Raw genomic sequence first — 9,528 nt, 5'->3', positions numbered from 1 at the left:
TTTTATTTGTTATTATTTATTATTTTTTTATTACTTATCACTTAACAACAATGACTTTCAAAATGAAACACTTCTTTAAAAGAACAATTAAGCTTTGGGGCTAGCCTGGATTCAGGGTAGCTAGTAGGGGGTAGATTTTATCAGAGGAAATAGACAGGAGCCTAATTCACGAGGGCAATATTTCAGGACTAAATTTACACATGTTTCGCATGACAATAACAGATTTCCCTGCTATTTCCGTTGCTCAAAAATATTGAAGAAATTGTTAGCCTTTTCGATTCGGAACTAGTTTTAGGGCTCGGACGATGTCTCGGATTGGATTATTACATAGAACTGCTTTAGTATACGTTGTAATTTATGATTCAATTTTCTTGCAATAAAATTTGCTGTTTATATTGTCATTCGGTAAATATTAATATTTTGTATTCAAAAGATTACATAAAAAATCACGTAGCTTGGTGGTGAGACACTTAGTTCTAGAAGAAGTTGTGTATTCTAATCTTGAGGAGAGTTTTTTTAGTTATTTTTATTTTTTTATTTATTTCTTTTTTTTGAAGTGCATGACATGATATGAAAAACAAATGGTAAGACACTTAGTTCTACTTAGTTCTAGAAGTTGTGTTCTAGGAGATTTTTTTTTATTTTTTATTTTTTTTGTGCATGACATGCAATGAAAAACAAATGGAAAGGAGAGCCACATGGCGTATTGAGGGGGTTTATGTGGAGGCATTTTAAAGGGAGGAAAATTATGTACTTATTGGTACGTAACAGGGGCATAATGGTAACTTAGTACAACAAAAAGGTGATGAGACCACATATTATCACTTTAATTTTTAGGTTTAATTGGACCACTATAGTCATTTTAATACCGTTACAACTACTATTATACCATCACACTCCAATGTCATAATTTCACAACCTAGTGGTGCATATATTAGCTTCAAAAGTATACCATTGTAACAATCTTTAGTGTAATTTAAACTATTTTCAGTAATACTATAATAACAATGATACATTTCACATCTCAGCAGTACTAATGTTAATTTTTAAATATTTAAGAATGGTCATGTTCAAATACATTATTTCTCCATTTCTACTTTCTTGTTTATGTGACACGTAAATGTTCTTAGCAGGGGCGGGGCAAAGAATTTCGGAGCCCTGTGCAAGATCTTAAAATTGGTCCTAGAAAAAATCTCAATTACGAAATACTAATATTATAAGTAATAATAATCGACCACTGCAAATACAAATTTTTATTAATAGTCACTTAATTGTTGTTATTTGAGACGCAACTTTATATAAAAAACTCTTTGAAACCTTGAATGTGAGAATGAGAAAGAAAGTAGATCTTAGAAATAAAAGAGTAATTATGAAAAAAAATTCTCCAAAGTACTGATCATTGAAAAGTAAAACATAAAAAAATAAAAAAAATAAAAAAAATGTTATGAATTATATATAGCGAGAGAGCTAAAGAAGTATTTTACTATCTGTTATATTATCGCACTACATATGAAAATGAGAATGGGTGAATTTGCAAGTGCATTTCACCATGTATTTATAGTAGAAACATGTTACTACTAGATATACATTAGTCATACATATAGGTTACTAGGTTTGGAAAATATTGGCTAATGCATTTAATGGTGATGACCAATTCAAGAAGACCAAATAATTGTGTGGCATTCACACAAGTTACTTCATAACACTCCCCCTTGAATGCCCACACAAAACTAAGTAAATGTTGTCTAATTAAGATCTTGCTAAGAAAAAAAAAATTCTATTATATGTTGTAGTGTACTGCCTCATTAAAAACCTTGTCAGGAAAAACCCATTGGGATAAAAACCTAATCGAAGGGAAAAAGAGTACAGTGTATATAATGCTCCCCCTGATTTTAACATAGTTTATGAAGACGACGCATCCCTTGTGGACCAACCGCTCAACACTTTTCGAAGGTAGGGACTTTGTAAACAAGTCTGCAAGATTATCAGATGATTGGATCTGTTGGACATTTATCTTCCCCTCCTTCTGCAAATCGTGTGTAAAGAACAGTTTTGGGGATATATGTTTAGTCCTATCACCTTTAATATATCCTTCAGTTACTTGTGCGATACATGCAGTATTGTCTTCGTAAATGATGGTTGGATTTTCAGTTACTTCTTTCATCCCACATTCTTCTTGGATATTGCCGATCATTGACCTTAGCCATACACACTCACGTCCTTCTTCATAAAGGGCAATCAACTCAGCATGATTTGATGATGTCGCAGTCAAGGTTTGCTTTGTTGATTTCCAAGAAATTGCAGTTCCACCATAGGTGAACAGATATCCAGTTTGTGAATTGGCGTTTTGTAGGTCTGATAGATATCCAGCATCTGCATATCCGATGAGGGTGGCATCTTGCCTTGATTGATAAAACAAACCAAGATCTTTCGTTCCTCGTAGATATCGTAATAAGTGTCTTACTCCTTTCCAGTGTCTCTTCGTTGGTGCGTTACTAAACCTGGCTAACAAATTCACAGAAAAAGCTATGTCTGATCTAGTATTGTTAGCTAGATACATTAGAGCCCCAATTGCACTTAGATATGGTACTTCAGGACCAAGGACATCCTCGTTTTCTTCTCGGGGTCTAAATGGATCATATTTCATATTCGAAGACCGAACAATCATCGGGGTGTTTGTTGGGGTCGCTTTGTCCATGAAAAAACGTTTTAACACTCTTTCAGTGTAGTTAGACTGATGGACAAGAATACCATTATTTAAGTGCTCAATTTGCAGTCCAAGACAAAATTTAGTTCGTCCAAGGTCTTTCATTTCAAATTCTTTCATCAAGTATTTTGCAGTTCTTTCAAGTTCATTTGGAGTCCAATGATAATCAAGTCATCAACATAAACTGCAACAATTGCAAACCCTGATTGTGATCTCTTAATGAAAACACAAGGACTGATTTGATTATTCTTGAACCCTTCTTTCATAAGGTATTCACTAAGACGATTATACCACATCCTTCTAGACTGTTTCAATCCATAAAGTGACCTTTTTAATTTTATGGAAAGCAAATGTCTAGGCTTGTGGTTTTCTGGTAATTTTAGTCCATCTGGGACTTTCATATAAATGTCTGTATCCAGTGACCCATATAAATATGCGGTCACTACATCCATCAATCGCATCTTTAGTCCCTCTGAGACTGTCAAGCTTACTAGAAATCTTAACGTAGTTGCATCAACTACGGGAGAATATGTCTCCTCATAATCAATCCTTGGAATTTGAGAAAAACCTTGGGCTACAAGTCTTGCCTTGTACCTAACAACCTCATTTTTCTCATTTCGTTTTCTCACAAATACCCATTTGTATCCAACTGGCTTTACACCTTCTGGTGTAAGGGTTATTTTTCCAAATACTTCTCGTTTTTTGAGTGACTTTAACTCTGTCTGCATTGCCTCTTTCCATTTTGGCCAATCATGCCTGCAACGACATTCTTCCACTGTTCTTGGCTCACTATCATTTTCGTCAGATGCCATTTCAATTGCAATGGAATATGCAAATATTTCATTTACGATAACATCATTTCTATTCCAATAATTCCTGGTAGAAACAAAATTTATTGAAGTTTCATTGTTATCGATGTCATGGTCATCTTGTTCATCCCCTTTCGGATTATCATCTTTTTCTTTATTCTCATCTATATTTTCTTGATCTTCCGTAAGGGGAATGTTGTTGATCTCATCGGGTCTTTTTAGTTTTCTTGGTTTAGAGTCTTTTGAATCAAGTGGTCTTCCACGCTTTCGGCGTGCTAGAGATTCATTTTCAGTGATCTTATCACCAGATGGAATTTCGATTCGTGCAGGTGCATTTTCAGCTGGTATATGTGATTTTGTCACTTTCTTTGCATCTATAAATGCATCAGGCAGCTGATTTGCAATGCTTTGTAAATGAACAATTTTCTGAACTTCTTGTTCACACATATTTGTTCGTGGATCAAACATTGACAATTGTGTTGCATTCCAAATGATTTCTATTTCTTTCTTTCGTGGGTCCACTTTCTCTCCCCCTAAGGCTGGGAATACTGTCTCATTGAAATGACAGTCGGCAAATCTAGCCGTAAATAAATCACCGGTCATTGGTTCAAGATATTTAATTATGGAGGGTGATTCAAACCCAACATAAATTCCCAGCCTTCTTTGTGGACCCATCTTTGTTCGTTGGGATGGAGCAATAGGAACATATACCGCACAACAAAAATTTTTTAGATGTGAGACATTAGGTTCTCGACCAAAAACTAATTGTATTGGTGAGAACTTATGATAAGCAGTTGGTCTCAATCTAATTAGAGTTGCCGCATGTATTATGGCATGATCCCAAGCAGATGAAGGCAATTTTGATCTCATCAATAATGGCCTTGCAATCAATTGTAGTCTCTTAATTAATGACTCAGCGAGTCCATTTTGTGTATGAACATGAGCTACTGGATGTTCTACAATAATTCCAATCGACATACAATAATCATTAAATGTTTGGGATGTAAATTCCCCAGCATTGTCAAGCCTTATTCTTTTTATTGTATGGTCTGGAAATTGTGCTCTTAATTTAATAATTTGAGCAAGATTTTTGCAAAAGCAACATTTCTACTGGATAAGAGACTTACATGTGACCATCGAGTTGAGGCATCAATTAATACCATAAAATATCGAAATGGTCCACATGCAGGATTATTTGGTCCACAAATGTCTCCTTGAATCCTCTCAAAAATGTTGGAGATTTAGTAGCAATTTTGTTCATAGATGGCCTTATTATTAATTTGCCAAGTGAACATGCAGAGCATGTTAATTCATCTGATCGAGGGATTTTGACATTCCTAATTGAATGTCCTACTGAATTTGCTATAATCCTGTGCATCATTCCTGTACCAGGATGACCCAAATGATCATGCCATAAAGTTAGCAGATTCTTATTATCTAACTTCTGGTTAGATATCGAATTTATTTGAACTGGTCGTATATCTATATGATATAACCCTGAAGAATATGCTGGCAATTTCTCATACACATGTTTCTTGCCATTGTTTTCTGCCATGAGGCATAAATATTCCTTTTGATCCACTATCATTGTTTCTAAATGAAAACCATTTTGACGCACATCTTTAGAGCTTATAAGATTTCTTCGAGATTTACTCGAATATAAAGCGTCATTAATGATTAATTTTGTTCCATTTGGGAGTATTATGCAAGCTTTTCCAGAACCTTCTATTAGCTTGGCTGACCCAGAAATGGTATTAACATTTGCTTGAAATAATTTTAACTTTAAAAAAATATTTTCTATCCTTCAGAATAGTGTGTGTTGTTCCACTGTCCAAAAGGCATTGAAATTTGGAACCAACTTCGGGCAGATCCATATCTTCATAAAATAATAAGTATAAGATTAGTTTAAGATAATTAAACTGGACTTACTTTATTAATGATGAAAAATTAAAAGTACATAACTTGAACATGAAAAACATAAAGAAAAGTACATAAAGAAAATATAATACATATCATAGTAATTGATGAATTATCTAAGCATGATTATTCTCTCCAAAGATAAATTCACCACCAGCTTCACCATTGTCTATGAGGAAATCAGACACATCAAAGCTAGTTCCAGGGACATTTTCTTCATTAACATAATTTGCTTCGGCATGTTTTTCTTTCCCTTTAATGGAAGCCTGGTATAGTTCTACCAGATGTTTGGTTGTACGACAAGTACGTCCCCAATGTCCAGTCATGCCACATCTATAACATGTGTCTTTTCCTTTTGTGGTGGCTTGATTTTTGTTTCCTTGTTGATGCCCCCTTTGAGTGTTGTTTCTAGGGGGGAAATGACCTCTACCACGGCCATGACCACGCCCACGGCCACGTCCGCGGAAATTTCCACGACCTCTGCCACGATTATTATATTTTCCACGTCCACCTCTATGAGCAACATTTGTCTCGGGTGGATTTGAGCTTTCTACAACATTGGTTTCATTGAATGCTTGAGACCCAGTTGGTCTTAGGTTGTGATTCTTCAATATAAGATCATTATTCTTTCAGCAACCAATAATGTAGAAATAAGCTCAGAATATTTTGCAAAACCTCTTTCACGGTATTGCTGTTGCAATACAATGTTGTTAGCATGGAATGTAGAGAGTGTTTTCTCTATCATTTGCACTTCAGTGACTGGTTGATCACAATATCTCAATATTGATACAATTTTATAAAGTGATAAATTATAATCACTGACAGATTTAAAGTCCTGAAATCTCAGGTTTGTCCACTCAAACTGTGCTGAAGGAAGGAGTACCCTTTTGTGGTGGTCATACCTTCCTTTCAGGCTATCCCATAGTTCTTTGGGATTTTCCACCATTAAATACTCAGTTTTTAAACTATTATGTAAATGATGCCTTAAGATAACTATAGCTTTTGCTTTCTCTTGATCAGTAGGAACTTTAACTTGAGCAGGGGAATCTTTTTCGTTTCCTGGGATGGTAATTTCTTTGATTGTATGTTCCAATCCCTGAGCATTTAAATTCATTTGGGCATCAACTGTCCATTCAAGATAATTATGTCCGGATAAGTCTAATACGTCAAATTGTCTTTTCATCAAGTCTCCCATTTTAACTACAATAAAATAGATAATTATTATTAAGTCAATTGAGTAAGTGATAATTAAAGTAATCAAATTATAATCATAATAATAAGCCATTTTAAAAACATATTTTGCTTCTCCCCCTTGAGTTATTATTATGATTTACATAAAGTTAAGCTAAAATAAAATATGATAATTACGTTAGTTAAACAACAACAGCAATAATAACAATAATAATGATAATAATAACAATAACAATAAATACTACTACTATTACTACATCACCGACAGCAGCAACAACAATAACAACAACAACAACAATAACAACAACAACAACAACAACAACAACAACAACAACAACAACAACAACAACAACAACAACAACAACAACAACAACAACAACAACAACAACAACAACAACAACAACAACAACAACAACAACAACAACAACAACAACAACAACAACAATAATAATAATAATAATAATGACATACATTAATGATAAGACAAAAGGAACATTTATTATAAAAAAATGCACTTATAATCTACCTAGAAGACAAAAAAAACTTGAAGTACTACGGAGATTACATGCATTAATTCCCTTTGTCGAAAAACCGAGCGCTACTTATGTAAAATGATGAAAATCATCATTGCCATTAATAAAACTACTAGGGCCATAATTAAAACTAAATATAGCTTTAATTTCCTTAAATCTTCTTCAAAGGTAAAGGGGTGTGGAGGTTGTCGGTTGTTGGCGGGAAACATGGTGTGGTGGCCGGGAATGAGCGAATAAGGGAGGAAGAGGAAATAATTTGAGTAAAAGTGAGGAGGGGATAAGGATTGTATGGTGAAATAAGGGGGGTGTAATCCGCTTTTTATAGGGGGTAAATTATCCGTTTCAGCTTTACACAATTGTAAAAATATCATACAATGTTCTAGTAGACTGGTAAAAAAAAAATGTAATCAAACTATTAATATTTACAAACGTAAGTAAGTATCACACTGGGATGCAAGCCGTAGTGGTCCGAGAACCCTAATCTATTAATGAGGTCAAGGGTTCGAAAACTGAAAGAAATATAAAAGGTGTGTAATCTAAAATAAAATAAATATAAAGGCTGCATCATTTTTTTTCATTTTAGTAATTATGCATAAGTATGTAAGTATGAACATGATTTGTGTGACCATGAAATTTACCTTATTAACATGCATACAACAATTATTTCCACATGCAAAAGTAATTATATATTACTTTCTATAACCATGCATGAGAGTTACCAAACTAAATATCATAAATAAGGTGCGTATTGATATCCTCATTTTTATCAACATGGCTAATTATGTAGAGTAATTTTGTGGAGAAATATATTGTGAGTTTCTGGTATAGAGGATTCCGTATGGGCAACTATAGAGCATACTCCTCAAAATATATTTTGTGAAGGGCAACTATAGAGCATACTCCTCAAAATATATTTTGTGAAAGAAATTGAAATTTTTTTTTTGTAAAATTGGATAGTCGGTATAAGTATACCTGATTGAAGATCGTGCTGATAACGTGTTATGAATTATATATAGAGAGAGAGCTAAAGAAGTATTTTACTATCTGTTATATTATCGCACTACAGATGAAAATGAGAATGGGTGAATTTGCAAGTGCATTTCACCATGTATTTATAGTAGAAACATGCTACTACTAGATATACATTAGTCATACATATAGGTTACTAGGTTTGGAAAATATTGGCTAATGCATTTAATGGTGATGACCAATTCAAGAAGACCAAATAATTGTGTGGCATTCACACAAGTTACTTCATAACAAAAAATAAAAAATTACAGACTTGGGAATATGGGATACAACTGACAAAGTATGACTTTTTATTAAAAATATTGGTAGAACCAATATTGGATTTCCTAACCTCTCTTTTAAAGTTTCTCTTTGCCAGTGTACCAAGGAGATTATTGCAACATATCCTAGTCAATATACACTTATGTTTACTTTTGGGGCCCCAAAACTTACGGGTCTTTATGCGGTTGCTAAACATGCACCGTTCTTCCGCCGCCCCTGGTTTTTAGGAATGTCTTTTAATATGTTAGTATTAATATTGATTGGATCAACATCAAACAATTTTCACATTACATGTAAAAATCATATTCAGATGTATTTATTTAAACTAGATAACAGCAAACAAAAATTGAAAATACGATTTAAATCAATAAATATAATTCAAGGTAAATCTGATAAATATGTATCAAAATCAATCCATCAAATTTATCTAATTACCAATATTCCCTAATAATTGTCAAATAGAGCAAAGCACAAAAGCCATATATAATTCAAGACTACTGTGCTCACACACTCTTCTCTCATTTATGTGGCAAGTAAAAGATTTACTCGATCGCTCTCCAACCACCCCTTTATATGTGAACAAAGTGAAGGATTTATGTCTTCGTCGTGTGCAATTAATAGATATATAAATGGATCAAATTATGGATATAATTAATTTCGAACATTTGGGTCATCGTTTTATCATAGCTAGAGGTACTAACGATGTTTGGACTAGTAAAATAGGCCAAAGACCAATTAGATAGTGTAGGCGTCGCTCGAAGTGCGCCTACGTTAAAGCATGTCTGAATATGCTTGACACTCTTAGGAAGTGGGAATTGACGTGTACGATTAGGGACAAGGAAAGTAGGGAGCCGGCAACAAGTTTTTAAGGAACTTGTAAATCGTTCACGGATCATAAAAGACAACCACGATTAAGAGACAACGATAGGCAACAACGATTGACCCGTGAAGGTTACACCCCATTCATAATCCAAGAGATTACTAACTCCATATGGTTTGGAACCACGAAAGGAGGATCGGGGATGATGGTACAAAGTGAGTCATGGAGTCACATTCGCCCGTATTGGCCTCTACTCGATTC

Source organism: Chenopodium album, chromosome 6 (genome assembly GCF_948465745.1).
Source record: "Chenopodium album chromosome 6, dcCheAlbu1.1, whole genome shotgun sequence".
In the NCBI taxonomy this organism is placed as follows: domain Eukaryota; kingdom Viridiplantae; phylum Streptophyta; class Magnoliopsida; order Caryophyllales; family Amaranthaceae; genus Chenopodium; species Chenopodium album.
The sequence above is the reverse complement of the archived record's forward strand: the minus strand, read 5'-3'. Positions refer to the sequence as shown.